This window comes from Vipera ursinii (assembly GCF_947247035.1).
Source record: "Vipera ursinii genome assembly, chromosome: 7".
Lineage (NCBI taxonomy): Eukaryota > Metazoa > Chordata > Lepidosauria > Squamata > Viperidae > Vipera > Vipera ursinii.
Window position 1 is genome coordinate 74,860,397 of NC_139521.1, and position 15,744 is coordinate 74,876,140.

Here is a 15,744-nt window from a genome sequence, read left to right on the forward strand (position 1 = left end):
AGGGAGGGATGGGGGAAGGGGAGAGGAAAGGAAGGGCAAAAGGAAGGAAGGAGGGGAGGGAGGAAAAGGAAGGAAGGAAGAGGAAGGAAAAGGGGAAGGAAGGAGGAAAGGGAAGGAAGAGGAGAGGGAGGTCAAGAAGGAAGAGAGGAGAGAGGGGGAAGGGAGGGGGAGGAAAGGAAGGGCAAAAGGAAGGAAGGAGGGGAGGGAGGAAAAGGAAGGAAGGAGAAGAGGAAAGAAAAAAGGAAGGAAGGAGGAAAGGGAAGGAAGAGGGGAGGGAGGGATGGGGAAGGGAGGGGAGAGGAAAGGAAAGGAAAAAGGAAGGAAGGAGGGGAGGGAAGGAAAAGGAAGGGGAAGAGGAAGGAAAAGGGGAAGGAAGGAGGAAAGGGAAGGAAGAGGGGAGGGAGGTCAAGAAGGAAGAGAGGAGAGGGAGGGGGGAAGGGAGGGAGGAGGAAAGGAAGGAGGGGAGGGAGGAGAAGGAAGGAAGGAGGGGGAGAGGAAGCAGGAGGAAGGGAGGCTAAGAAGGAAGAAAGGGGAGGGAGGGAGAAGGAGGGATGATGGGGAAGGGAGAAAGAGGAAGGGAGGGAGGAGAGAGGAGGAAAGAAAAAGGGAATAGGGAGGGAGGGAAAGGAAGGAGAGGGGGAGAGGAAGGAGAAGGGAAGGAAGAGGAAGGAGGGAGGTTAAGGAAGAAAGGGGAGGGAGGAGAGGGAAGTTGGGAGAAAGGAGAGGGAGGGAGGAGAAAGGGAGGGAAGAGGGAAGAGGAGGGAGGAAGTGGAGAGACTTTTATCTGCGTTTTCTTCAACCAACCCACACCCTTCAGCTTTGGCAATGCTTCAATGCAATCCCTTCTCGTTCCCTAACCCCCCCCCACACACACCAAAATATCCCATTTCACAAATCCTCAGACAAATCACCTTGACGGGCAGTCACCGCGATTCGCACCCAAAGCCCTTTGCCCCGTTGGCACACACACACACACACACACACACACCCAAATTCCACCCACCTCTCTCTTTCCAGGAGGGGCAAAGCTGATTTGCTACCAGCCCCACCCCGAAGGCAAAATTGGGCTTCCCCGGGCCAGCCCGGGCAAAGAGTTGGCTGCAGCTTTGCCCTCTTCCAGCCCCTCTTTCCCTTTCTTTCTTTCTTTCTTTCTTTCTTTCTTTCCTCCTTCCTTCCATCCTTCCTTCCTGGTTTTTCAAAGCCGAAGTGCTGGTGTGGACAGCTCCTGATCCTTGCACAATCGCCGGGTGTGTACAGCCTTCCGAGGCTGAGTTTTGCAAGGGAAAAGAACAAAAAAAATTAAAATAAAATATACTAGAGCGGATTGCACTGGGCAGTAACTGGTCAAAGAAAATTTAAGAGTTCGATACCAACTTTCCCAACAAACCCATTTTATGAAAAGGCGGGTGCTTTCATGAGCCGCGGCGCGGCTCATGAAAGCACCCGCCTTTTCATAAAATGGGTTTGTTGAGAAAAATGCTCTCGCCTTCCTGACCGTTCGTTCAGCGACTGTTTGAAGTTACAAGGGCCCTGGGGAAAAAAGGGGGGGGCTCCCCATCGGTCCTCACACTTACAACCGGTCGCAAGATTCCCCGCAGCCGGGCAATCAAAATTTGGGCGCTTGGCCAGCGGCGAAGGAAGAGAACCGGGAAGCGGTTTTTGAATTTTGAACCCACAAAAAAAAACAAAAAAAACCCAACCCTCAACACTCCCAAGTTTAAATGCATCACAAAGCCCCGACAAAAATGTTGTGGTGTGGCCAAAACGCGACAAAAGTTGTGTGAACTGGGCGACTGGACTTCATATTTTGCGACGGTTTAGCAGCGTCACGTGATCCGACTTTGGGATCTTCTGACGAGCAAACTCAATGGGGGAAGACAGATGTACTTTTAACATCTGTATACCTTACTGGAGGCTTTTAAGAAGAGACTGGACAGCCCTTTGTCTGAAATAGTACAGGGTTTCCCGCCTGAGCATAGGGGGTTGGACTAGATGACCTCCAAGGTCCCTCCCGGTTCTGTTCTGATTGATTCTGGCAAGCTGGCAGAAAAAGGAAAAGCTTTGAAGGTGCAGCATTTATAGCTTGGAGATCAAACAGGGCTGCGCAATTGAATTTAAGTAGTACAGCCGGTCCCCCCCCCCAAAAAAATTGAATTTATGAGTCTTCGTGCCGGCTGTCCCTTACGCATCCCTCATTTGATCTTCTTGAAAAGAGCATCGATTTATTTATTTATTTTTGTCCTCGAAGCAAACGCAACCTGAATAATTTGTCCAGCCTACCAACCGCCCAGGATATTTGTGGCACGACCGGCAGAATAATTGCATTTTGCCACTTGCCGCTGAGATCCCTTCGGCTAATCCGTTAAGGGAATGTCTACCAAGCAGGGGAATTGATGCAAAGGGTCAGCTGTTTGGTGGCAGACCGGTGTGTGTGTGTGTGTGTGTGTGTGTGTGTGTGTGTGTGTGTGAGAGAGAGAGAGAGAGAGAGAGAGAGAGAGAGAGAGAGAGAGAGAGGAGGGACACATTCATCCCAGAGCAGGTTCTCCAACTCAGAGGGAATTTAAAGGCACCCCGGAGTGTGTTTTTTTAAAATTCCATTTATATCCCGCCCTTCTCTGAAGACTCAGGGCGGCTTACAAGCTTAGCAGTAGCCTTCATTCTATGTATATGCCTGCTTATTAGGGCTTTCACACACACCCCAAGTGGCATTATTACAAAGTCAGCTTAATTGTGAGTCTGTTTCAGGATGTCGGTTTAAGTTTCCTGCCGGTTATCACTAGAGGAAGCAAAATATCTAAGGATGGGAAGTGATTGAAAATTAGCTAATCCAGGGTTTCTCAACCTTGGACACTTGGAGATGGGTGGACATCAACTCCCAGAATTCCACAGCCACACTCCCTTCTAGCACTGATGATGTTACCTAGTTTGGTGATGAAACGTCTACAAGAAAACCACCCAGCTCAGACAGCACCAAAGACCGCAATCGTTCTCCTCCTCCTCCTCCTCCTCCTCCTCCTCCTCCTCCTCCTCCTCCTCCTCTCCACAAACCCCATGCCCTTCTACCACATATGATGTTACTAGTTGGGTCATGAAACATCTGCAAGAAAACCGCCAAGCTCAGAGAGCACCAAGGACCCCACTGTCGTCTTTGTCGTCATCGACCTCCTCCTCCTCTCCACAAACCCTCCTCCCTTCTAGCACTGATGATGTTACCTAGTTGGGTCCTGAAACGTCTGCGAGAAAACCACCCAGCTCAGAGAGCACCAAGGACCCCACAGTTGTCATTCCTCCTCCTCCTCCTCCTCCTTCTCCTCCACCTCCTCCTCCTCCCAGACCCCATTCCCTTCTAGCACTGATGATGTTCCCTAGTTGGGTCTTGAAACATCTACAAGAAAACCACCCAGCTCAGAGAGCACCAAGGACCCCACAGTTGTCATTCCTCCTCCTCCTCCTCCTCCTCCTCCTCCTCCTCCTCCTCCTCCTCCTCCTCCTTCCAGCAAATTCCCTCCCTTCTAGCACAGATGACGTTACCTAGTTGGGTCATAAAACGTCTGCAAGAAAGCTACCAAGTTCAGAGAGAACCAAGGACCCCTTAACAATGGTCTTGCCAGTAAATTGTAAGCTTCATGTCTCAGTAAAAGCTATAGGCCGTAAATATGCAACACTTCCTGTTGCCAGGAGGATGCAATTGTAGACCTGCGTGGGATTGGACTGCACGGCTGCGGCTGCCATCTTGACCGAAAAGGGTCGCGTTTCAATTCACAAAAACTTCAAGTGCCTGAAATTAGCCGAGGAACATAATGTTTTCGCTCAGCATTTTAAGGCCCCGCTTCACTTTTTTTTTTTTTTTTTTAGCATTAACCCCGGTCTTCCTCGGCAGCGAAACAAATACATTTTGTCCTTTCCTTTATCATATCCTAAAAAAAAAATAATTAAAAATAAATTGCTGCCTATTTCTGAAGTTTGGCTTCCTCGAACCAGGCACTCTGCACACGAAACCGAAAGCTGCGGCCGATGTTTATGTAAGCGTCTGGGCTAAAGATTTGCATTGAAGGAGCAAAATCTTGCAAGGCCTTAGCAATGAGAGTTGATCCATCTCCAAGGCCTTAATCCTCACATATGTTCATTCCAGGATACTGAAAAGCTGGTTTGGACAGACGCTGGAAAAAAACAACCCCGATTTGTGTGAAGAAATTGTGCAAGAATTGGGTAAAGACAGCTGCAAGGCTGATTGGATGCGTTTTTTGTGTTGTTGTTGTTTTTTTGCACGGCCAACCAGCCCGAAAAAAGGAAGAGAAAGAGGAAGCAGCTTTTGAATTTGGAACCCAGCAATGCAAGTTTAAGTGCAGGATCTGCAACTCATTGAACCCTACACACAGATGCACCGATTGTTCTGTTGTAGAAGCACAACCAAAGTCTCGTGCAGTGGCTGGCGATGACACACGCAGCCCTCGACTTACAACCGTCCATCGAGTGACAACGGCAACGAAAAAGGCACCTACGGCCCTTGTTCACCCTTACAACCGAATGTGGCGTCCCTGAAGTCGTGTGATTAAAATTTGGACACTTGGCCGCGGGTTCGTACTTATGACGGTCACAGCGTCCCGGGATGGTGGTGTGTGTCACGTGATCCCCTTTTGCGACCAGCAACGTCCATGGGGCAGCCAGACCCACTTAACGACCGTGTCGCTAACTTAACGACCGCAGCGATTCGCTTAAGAGCCGGGACAAGGAAGGTGGTAAAATGTCTCACTTTATGACAGAAATGTTGAGCCCCGTTGTGGTCTACTTGTAGACCCAGTAAGAATAATAACAACAAACCGCTTAGGTTCCGCCTTCTGGGTTGGTTTTTATTTTTCTTTCACTGCCACAATCCCCAGAAAATATTCCAGTTGATCCGTAATGGTATGTGGCCGTGACCTTAGGAAAAGAGGAGCAAAGGCAACTGACTAGATCATGGTCAGATAAAAGGCGGCTGAGCTCACCGCAGAAATGAGGACATGGTAAACCTTCCCCTGCGGCTCTGAGCACCGAGGCAGGAAAAATGTATAGATATTTTTCTCTATTTCTATACCTATATGTATAGATAGTTTTCTGGGTCACGCCCACAAATGTCGCTAAGCGAGACATTTGTTCAGTGAGTTTTGCCCTCTTTTACCACCTTCCTTGTCACAGTTGTTAAGCGAATCCCTGCAGTTTTTAAGTCAGTAACATAGTTGTTAAGTGAATCTGGCTTCCCGCATTGACTTTGCTTGTCAGAAGGTCGCAAAAGGAGATCACGTCATCCCAGGGACACTGCGACCGTCATAAAGGTGAGTCAGTTGCCGAGTGTCCGAATTTTGATCACGTGACCAAGGGGATCACCTTCCCACCCACCCAACTCCCCAAAGCCAGTCGAGAGTCAGTTTGGTGTATTAGTTAAGGTACTGGCCTAAAAAACAGGCGACTGGAAGTTCTAGTCCTGCTTTAGGCATGAAAACTAGACCGGTGACTTTGGGCCAATCACCAGGAGATGGTGAATTCTAGTCCCGCCTTAAGCATGAAAGCCAGCTAGGTGACTTTGGGCCAATCACCAGGAGACGGTGAGTTCTAGTCCTGCCTTACACATGAAAGCCAGCTAGGTGACTTAGGGCCAGTCACAAGGAGACAGAGACTTCTAGTCCCATTTTAGGATTGAAAGCCATTAGGGAGACTCTGGGCCAATCACCAGGAGACAGTGAATTCTAGTCCCGCCTTAGGCATGACAGCCGGCTAGGTGACTCTGGGCCAGTCACCAAGAGACTGTGAATTCTAGTTCTGCCTTAGGCATGACACCTGGCTAGGTGACTCTGGGCCAATTACCAGGAGACTGTGAATTCTAGTCCCGCCTTAGACATGACAGCCGGCTAGGTGACTCTGGGCCAATCACCAGGAGACTGTGAATTCTAGTCCCGCCTTAGCCAGGCAAGCCGGCCGAGTGACTTTGGGCCAGTCCCTCTCTCTCTCTCCACCCAATCTACCTCGGAGGGTTGTTGTTGTCGTGTGGAAAATAAAGAGGTGGAAGGAGCATGACGAACAATCGCCCCCTCGAGTTACTCACCGGATAATAAAGCCCAGCTAAAAATCTAATAAACAAAGCAAGCCCACGCTGCCTGGGGATGATGGGAGTAGGAGTTTGGGTGGGGGAAACGGAGCCACCAGCCTAAGGCCCCTTTCAAAGGCGCGGAGAAAGCTTTGCAGCAATTCCTACCCAAGGATTATCCGATTCTTGCCGGAGGGCAAAAAGGGGGCTGAAAAGGATCCCTTAATCCAAAGGCAAACAGCCTTTTCTTCGCTGCCAGCCGACGTTTAAAGCTCTCCCTTGTCAACACACACCAAGCTTGCTTTCCTTGCTCTTCTGCAGTGACTCAGGCATCAGGAATGTTTGTGTGTCTTTGTGTGTCTGTCTGTGTGTGTGCTGTTTCGCCGGAGGCACCCCGGCTTTTGATAAGGAAGGGAGCTATTTTTTTTTAAAAAAAAAGTTCAGATGGCAGCGAGAAATGCAAGGAATATTAAAAAGGCCACCGAGGAGGCGCCTTCGGTCGGGTTCCCCCGCTAGGAAAACAGAAACGCAGGGGAAGACGCAGCCGTCGCGGAAAAAAAACGGAGAATTGGTTTCTTTATTCCTCCAAGAAGCATCACAACTGCGGCTGGTCCTCGGCTGACGACCGTAACTCCCTCTCCAGATTTACGTCGCAAGGCGAGATGGGTGCTTTGCCCCTTTTTCACTGCTTTTCTCGCCACGGTGGCGAAGTGACTCGGTGCAGTCGTTAAATGAGTCACACAGTTCTTAAGTGAATCCACCTTCCCCCCCTCCCCCCCCCCCCCGCATTGACTTTGCTTGTTGGGAGGTCTCAAAAACTACAGGAGCCCGGGGACACGGCAACCGTCGTAAATAGGAGCCGTCCGAATTTGGATCCCGCGATCACGGGAAAGGCCGCAATGGCCGGGTGAAAAACGGTTGCACATCCCCTTTTTCCAGTGACGTCATAACTTCGCTCAATGAATGAACGGCTGTAAACCAAGGATTATCCGTAAAGTGAGGGACGCGGTGGCTCAGTGGGTTAGGACGCTGAGCTTGTCGATCAGAAGGCTGGCAGTTTGGCGGGTCGAATCCCGAGTGCCACGTAGCAGAGTGAGCGCCTGTTACTCGTCCCAGCTTCTGCCAACCTAGCAGTTCGAAAGCACGTAAAAAATGCAAGTAGAAAAATAGGGACCACTCCGATGGGAAGGTAACACCGTTCCGTGCGCCTTTGGCGTCTAGTCATGCCGGCCACATGACCACGGAGACGTCCCCGGACAAGCGCTGGCTCTTCGGCTTTGAAACGGAGATGAGCACCGGCCCCTAGAGTCAAAAACGACTAGCACGCATGTGCGGGGGAACCTTTACCTTTACCTTATCTGTAAAGTAAGCCGTATTCCATATAGTCCTTGACTTAAGACTGCAATTCGGCCCAGAATTGATGTCGCTCAGTGAAAAACGTGTTAGGTGAGTTTTGCCCCATTTTAAGACCTTTCTCGCGATGGCTGTTAAGTGAATCGCTGTGGTCGTTAAATGAGTAACACGGTCATTACGTGAATCTGGCTCTTCCCCCCCCCATTGACTCTGCTTGTCAGAAGGTCACAAAAGGATGCCAGGACACTGCGACCGTTGTAAAAATGTGCCAGTTGCCAAGATCCACATTTTGATCAGGTCACCGTGATCAATGGTCAATAAGTTGGCAGGAATAGCCAATACTCCAGAAGACAGGATTAAGATACAGGAGGATCTGGACAGACTTGAACGCTGGGCACTATCTAACAAAATGAAATTCAATGGTGAAAAAAGTGAGGTTCTACATTTAGGCAGGAAAAATCAAATGCACAGGTATAGTATAGGTGGTACCTTGCTCAACAGTAGTAACTGTGAGAGGGATCTCGGAGTCCTAGTGGACAATCACTTAAATAGGAGCCAGCCATGTGCTGCAGCTGCCAAAAAAGCCAACACAGTGCTAGGCTGCATTAACAGAGGGATGGAATCAAGATCAGGTGAAGTGCTAATACCACTTTACAAGGCCTTGGTAAGGCCACCTTTGGAATACGGCATCCAGTTTTGGTCACCACGATGTAAACAAGATGTCGAGACTCTAGAAAGAGTGCAGAGAAGAGCAACAAAGATGATCAGGGGAGTGGAGGCTCAAACATATAAGGAACGGTTGCTGGAATTGGGAATGTCTAGTTTAATGAAGAGAAGGACGAGGGGGGACAGGATAGCAGCCTTCCAATATTTGGGGGGCTGCCACAAAGAATGGAATGGAATGGAATAAAGAATAAAGAATGGAATGGAATGGAATGGAATGGAATGGAATGGAATAGAATAGAAAATTAGAATAGAAAATTAGAATAGAATAGAATAGAATAGAATAGAATAGAATAGAATAGAATGGAATGGAATGGAATGGAATGGAACGGAATGGAAAAGAATGGAAAAGAATGGAAAAGAATAGAGCTGGAAGGGACCTTGACAGTGCATTAACTCTTGGGCATGACCAAGCGTTCTTCACTCCAGCGCATGATAGAGCATTAACTGTGGCGCACCACAAAGCATTGCTAAATCCTCATGCACCGCAGAGCATCTCTCCTTTGTGTGCATCACAGGGCATCATTAACTGACACGCATAACAGAAGATTATTAACTATCTGTGTATCACAAAGTCCTGCTAACTTCCTAGCATCCTAGAACATTGTTAACGGTTGAGCATCACAGCGCATCATTCACTCCTGGGCACCAGAGAGCATGAATCCCTGTGCATCACAGAGCATTGCTACATCTCACTCATCGCTGAACATAACAATGGCCCTTGGACTTATATACCGCTTCACAGGGCTTTTCAGCCCTCTCCAAGCGGTTTACAGAGTCAGCCTATTGGCCCCCAACAATCTGGGTCCTCATTTTACCGACCTCGGAAGGATGGAAGGCTGAGTCGACCTTGAACCGGTCAGGATCGAACTGCTGGCAGTGGGCAGAGTCAGCCTGCAATACTGCATTCTCACCACTGCGCCTCCTTGTTAATTGCTCAGCATCGCCAAACATCATTAATTTCCGTGCATGGGAGGAAGCATTAAATATTGTGCATCACAGAGCACGGCTAAATCTTACGCGTCACTTTGCCTCAGTTTACAACCTGTGTCGCCGCAGCTGTTAAGTTAGGAACACGGTCGTTAAGTGAGCCTGGCTGCACCATTGACTTTGCTTGTCAGAAGGTCACAAAAAGGGGATCACGTGACCCGGGGACACCATGACCGTCATAAATAGGAGTCAGTTGCCAAGTGCCTGAATTTTGAACAGGTGGCCGAGGGGATGCCTCCACAGTTGTAAGTGTGAAAGAGGGTCCTAAGACCCTTTTTTCCAGTGCCGTTGTAACTTCGAACACATCACTAGACGATGTGTTCGATAGCAGGGGGTTGGACTAGATGACCTCCAAGGTCCCTTCCAACTTTATTATTATTATTGTTGTAACTGTTTTGTAAGTCGAGGACTACCTGTACCCAAAACGTGGTTAACTTCCAGGCATCCCAGCGCATCGTTAATCCCTGTGCATCATAAACCATCGTTACCTCCGATGCATTAAACCTCATGCACCTGAGAGCACCATAAACTCCCAGGTTAACTGGCTGTGTGGTAAGCAAAGGAGGTCCAGTTCAGGGCGCTCAGTTGCAAAAAAAAAAATCTTGTGCATTTTCCACACCGAGAGACAACCGTCAACGCTGCCAACGCCGGATGTTTTCGCACTGACAACAGATGGAAATGTAGCCATCTTTTTTTTGCCTTTCGCTTTTAGAGTTAGATGATGCTGGGAGGGGGTGGGAATGTGAATGAGAGCCCAGGTACACATAACAACACTAAACCTAGCGTGGGAATCAAGGTTACTGAGCCCAGAGCTGATAAAGAATTGGCGGGCTGGAGAGCTGGAGAGGAAGCCTGAGCTTCAAGCTAATTGGGGAATGTGATTTATGACTGCAAATTGAAGGAGGGAATTGTGAAATTCAAGGTGCTGGTTATTACCTATAAAGCCCTACATGGCCTGGGTCCGGGCTATTTGAGGGAACACCTGCTGCCGGCATCAAACGCCCTTCGCCCAGTGCGCTCCCACAGGGAGGGTCTGCTCAGGGTTCCGCCGGTAAGAGATTGCCGGCGGGTGACACCCAGGGATAGGGCCTTCTCAGTGGGGGCACCTGCCCTCTGGAACCAGCTGCCCGCGGAGCTGAGGACTGCCCCCGACCTCCGTTCATTCCGCCGGGACCTGAAGACCTGGCTCTTCGAGCTCTCTGGCCCAGGCTGAGGATTAATTTTATTTTAACTGGGGTTTTACTTATACAGGGATAAATTTAATTTTTTTTAAAACTTGGTTTTTTAACTTTTGTATTTCGGTTTTTAATTACCCTGTAAACCGCCCTGAGTCCTCCGGGAAAGGGCAGTATATAAATGCAATAAAATAAATAAAATAAATAAATAATAAATACTAGGTGCCAAAGGGACGGGAATTTGGTTTTTGGCTTCGATTATGTAACTGCCGATATTCTGCTACTCGAATAAAAGATTCTTTAAAGTAAACAATGCCTCGGAGTTCTTTTGAAGAGTTTCATCTCTCGGAACCAGGGCAACAACAAGCGCAGAAAGAAACACTTCCAACCACAGTGAGAAGCCCAGAATTGGATCCCAGAAAGTGCCCGGCACGATGTTTTTCATCTCCCCACAAGCCGTCCTTACCAACCGCCGAGAAAGCTCGCCCAGGCAATCCTCCACTTACGACCGCCCTTCTGTCGTTGAGCGAGACATTTCTTCAGGGAGCTTTGCCCCCATTTTACGACCTTCCTTGCCACGGTTGTTAAGCAAATCACTCTTACTAACCTGGGTTGTTAAGTGAATCACTGCAGTTGATAAGTCCGTCGCCTGGTTGTTAAGAGAATTGGGCTTCCCCCGGAGAATTGGGCTTCCCCCGTTGGCCTTGCTTGTTGGAAGGTTGCAAAAAGGGGATCGCGTGACCCCGGGACACTGCGACCGTCGTAAATATGAGTCAGCTGCCAAGTGTCTGAATTTTGACCAGGGGACCACAGGGATGCTGCAACGGTCGTAAGGGTGAAAAACGGTCCTAAGACGCTTTTTTCAGTCCCGTTGTAACTTAGAACGGTCGCTAAACGAATGATAGTTAAATCAAGGATTATCTGCGGTTATTTCTGGTTTATCACATGGGGCCAACTACCCTGTTTGCAAAGGCTATGGTTCAACCTAGGATAAAAACTCAGAAACTGGGTTAATTCCGTAACCGGGTTAAGCTTTTTTTCCAGCCTCGCGCTCTCCCCCCAAGATGTTGAACCTGGGTTCATGTATGCCTGAAGACGCATACAGATCTGTACAAGCTTTGTTCAAATCTTTGGGGCTGTAAACAGAGGCTCAGGCAGTCCCTGTGATGCCAACTTCTAAGCGGAAACATCTGGAATGGGACTGGATTCTGGCAGCGAGAGAATTTCCATCAGAATTTTTAATGTGGTCTCCATCTGCCCATCGCAAATCCCCACTTCCTCAATCTGTTTTAATTAAGACACGCAGACATGCCGTGATACGTTCGGCAGAGGTTGCTGAAAATTTCCGGGGTCAACATTCATTTCTTCAAATTATCCAAGCCGTAGAAAGGAGTCATTAAGCGTTGGTTGCCCAATGAGTACATATTAAGATGCAACAATAATAATTAATAATGTGGCAAAATAAAGCACTGGTAGTCCCAATAGGAACAGATGCCTTGGGTGCAATTCCAAAACAACTGGAGGACCACTTGAACACCTTCGGCATTGACAAAAATCCCCATTGGTCAATTGCAGAAGGCAGCTTTACTCGGAACAGCTTAAATCCTGCGACGAGACCTTTAATACCATCAAACAGCAACATCAGCCTATCCCAGGTCCTTGGGAAGGACTCAATAGGTGGACAAAATGGCCAAATCCAGTCTGAATATCTGGCTGACTGTGTAACAAACCATAATAATAACCACTGGCTTTGACAAAAATCCCCATCAGTCAATTACGGAAGGCAGCTTTACTCGGAACAGCTTAAATCCTGCGACGAGACCTTTAATACCATCAAACATCCACATCTGCCTCTCCCAGGTCCTTGACAAGTGGACAGAAATGCCAAATCTAGTCTGAACATCTGGCTGATGGTACAACAAACCATAATAATAAGAACTGGTGAGACCGTAAAATAACCAAAGTCATAGAAAATGAAGACGCTCAGATGCTCTGGGACTTTAGAGTTCAAAGAGACAGACACCTGCCATATAACACCCCAGACTTAACAATTGTTGATAAGACAGACAAAAAGAGTCTGGAGAGTGGATGGGCCAGCAGCTGAAGAGAGCAGAGAAGAGATGAGAAAGACCTGGAGAGGATAAGGAAAACTAACAAAGACCTGCAAATTGAAATAGAACGACTGCGGGAAAAGAAAGCAAAGGTAGCACCAATAGTCATAGGTGCCTTGGGTGCGATCCCAAAACACCCGGAGCATCACTTGGTCACCATCGGCATTGACAAATTCAGCATCAGTCAATTGCGGAAGGCAGCTTGACTCGGAAGAGCTTACATCCTGCGACGATACCTCTAACATCATCAAACATCCACGTCTGTCTATCCCAGGGTCCTTGGGAAGGACTCGAGAGATGGATAAAACTGCCAGATCCAGTCTGAACATCTGGCTGACTGCAATAGCAATAATTGTATTATTGATTTTGTTGTTGTTGTTAGTTGCGAAGTCGTGTCCGACCCATCGCGACCCCATGGACAATGTTCCTCCAGGCCTTCCTGTCCTCAGTTGTCTTCCGGGTAAGATTCAAGGTTTGGGTTATGGTCTTTAAGTCCTTACATGGCATGGGTCCGGAGTACCTTGGGGACCACCTGCTGCCGGCGTCAACTTCCCTCCGCCCTGTGCGTGCCCACAGAGAGGGCCTCCTCAGGGTGCCTCCGGTCAGAGAATGCCGGCTGGTGGCCCCCAGGGGGAGGGCCTTCTCTGTGGGCGCTCCGGCTCTATGGAACCAACTGCCGGTTGAGCTCCGGATGGCACCGGACCTTCGCTCCTTCCGGCGCGGTCTGAAGACCCATTTATTTGAACAAGCTGGCCTGGCCTGATGGGGGGCGTCAGGGTTTTTAATGGGTTTTTATACTGCTACTGCTTTTATCTGGGCAATTGTTTAATTCTCTTTTAATTTTTGTATTTTCTATTTATATATGCCCTGTCCCTGAGTCCTTCGGGAGAAGGGCGGTATATAAATTTAATAAAATAAAATAAATAAATAAATAAATTATTAATTTTAGCATTGGTCAATCGGTGACCTGCAGATTTGCACATACAGTCATTAAACGTTCCAAGTTCATACCACTAGACTTCAGCGCCAAATTGAAGAAAACAATTTTGGGGGCTTTTTTTGGGTTTTTTTTCAACGAAGGACATCCACACCCCCTCTCCCTGCTCATCCGATGCCACATTATACGCTCTTCTCCACAACCAGGAGAAAAAAAATGCAAAAGAACTATAGGAACAGAGCTGCAAAAAAAAAAACCCCACTCTCTTTTTAATTTGTTTTTTTAATTCATCAAGTGTCTGACAAGAGCTCTCTGGGCGATATTCAAAGTTAAAACAAATTAAAGGCCTCGACGGCTGTAACTAGAAAAGGGAAACAAATGGAGATCAAGAAAAAGAAGCGATCCATCCGAAGGATGTCAAAAGAAAAACTTTGCTGTGACTTTGCTTGTCCAAAGGTTTCAAAAGGGGATCATGTGATCCCGGGGGAGACTGCGATCGTCATAAATATGAGTCAGTCGCCAAGCGTCTGAATTTTGATCACGTTGACTTCAGGGATGGCGCAACGGTCGTTAAGCGTGAAAAACAGTCATAAGTCACTTATTTCATTGCCGTTGTAACTTTGAACAGTCACTAAATGAGCTGTCGTAAGTTGAGGATTACCTGTAGTTGTGGCTGCCATTTTGACTTTTTGGAGAGAGAGAGAGAGAATAGATAGATAGATCGATAGATCGATAGATCGATAGATAGATAGATAGATAGATAGATAGATAGATAGATAGATAGATAATGAGAGAAATAGAAAAGATGGAGGGAGGGAGGGAGGGAAGGGAGAAATGGATGGTGGACGGAGGGAACAATAGAGGGATAGAGAAATAGGCACAATTTTCATCGTGTGACTGTCAACATGCTGCAAGAAATTGTTAAGTGGAGACTTTCCGATTCCCTTTTTAACAAACTTGAGAAGGTGGATCTCTTTGCTGATCCCAGGATCTTTGCTGCTGACTCTTTATGTCAGGGGTCTTCAAACCTGGCCCTTTTAGGACTTGTGGACTTCAACTCCCAGAATTCCTCAGCCAGCGTGCCTGGCTGAGGAATTCTGGGAGTTGAAGTCCACAACTCATAACAGGGCCAGGTTTGAAGACCCCTGCTTTATGTAATGATCTCCTGAATTTATCAATCTGGACCCAACCATCACGGATGCTTTCATTTGGATTTCCGCTCTGAGAAGAGGCTGGACTTCATGATCTCTAGAGACCCTTCTGGATTCTATCAATCATGAAACCCAACCTTCTAGCTTTCCAAAAAGGTCCGCGAGGCTTTTTCTGCAGAAGTCCACCAGTCCAAATCCCTGGATTCTCCAGCTTGGAAACTCAAAATCCCCAGCTGCACAAGGTAATGGTTCATAAAACCTTGGAATCTCGGAGTCCTAGTGGACGATTCCTTAAAGAGGAGCCAGCCGTGTGCTGCAGCTGCCAAAAAAGCCAACACAATCGTAGGCCGCATTGACAGAGGGATAGAATCAAGATCACGTGAAGTCTTAATACCACTTTATAAGGCCTTGGCAAGGCCACACTTGGAATACGGCATCCAGTTTTGGTCACCATGATGTAAAAAAGGCATTGAGACTCTAGAAAGAGTGTAGAGAAGAGCAACAAAGATGAACTGGGGACTGGAGGCTAAAATATATAAGGAACAGTTGCTGGAATTGGGTATGTCTAGGCCAGGGGTAAGCAACCTTGACTTTTTTATGACTTGTGGACTTCAACTCCCAGAATTCCTAAGCCAGCCACGCTGAGGGAAAAGGGAGAAGTTTCCAAGCTGAGCCATGCTGGCTCAGCAATTCTGGGAGTTGAAGTCCACGAGTCATAAAAGAGCCAAGGTTGCCTACCGCTGAATTAGGGCAATAGACTTCAACTCCCAGAATTCCTGAGCCAGCATGGGGAATTATAGCCCCTTCATGACTTGTGGACTTCAACTCCCAGAATTCCTGAGCCAGCCATGCTGAGGAGAAATGGAGAGGTTTCCAAGCTGAGCCATGCTGGCTCAGGAATTCTGGGAGTTGAAGTCCACGAGTCATAAAAGAGCCAAGGTTGCCTACCGCTGAATTAGGGCAATAGACTTCAACTCCCAGAATTCCTGAGCCAGCATGGGGAATTATAGCCCCTTCATGACTTGTGGACTTCAACTCCCAGAATTCCTGAGCCAGCCATGCTGAGGAGAAATGGAGAGGTTTCCAAGCTGAGCCATGCTGGCTCAGGAATTCTGGGAGATGAAGTCCACGAGTCATAAAAGAGCCAAGGTTGCCTACCCCTGAATTAGGGCAATAGACTTCAACTCCCAGAATTCCTGAGCCAGCATGGGGAATTATAGCCCCTTCATGACTTGTGGACTTC

General features: G+C 48.0%; 1 long non-coding RNA gene across 1 annotated transcript in view; it reads right to left on the reverse strand.

The window, feature by feature from the left end:
• Positions 1 to 1,219: 1,219 nt before the first annotated feature.
• Positions 1,220 to 15,744, reverse strand: part of LOC310643140 — a 51,460-nt gene continuing 36,935 nt past the window's right edge. The window contains exon 3 of the long non-coding RNA XR_014493019.1: positions 1,220 to 1,267. This is a non-coding gene — a long non-coding RNA (uncharacterized lncRNA). The remainder of the gene's footprint in view (positions 1,268 to 15,744) is intronic.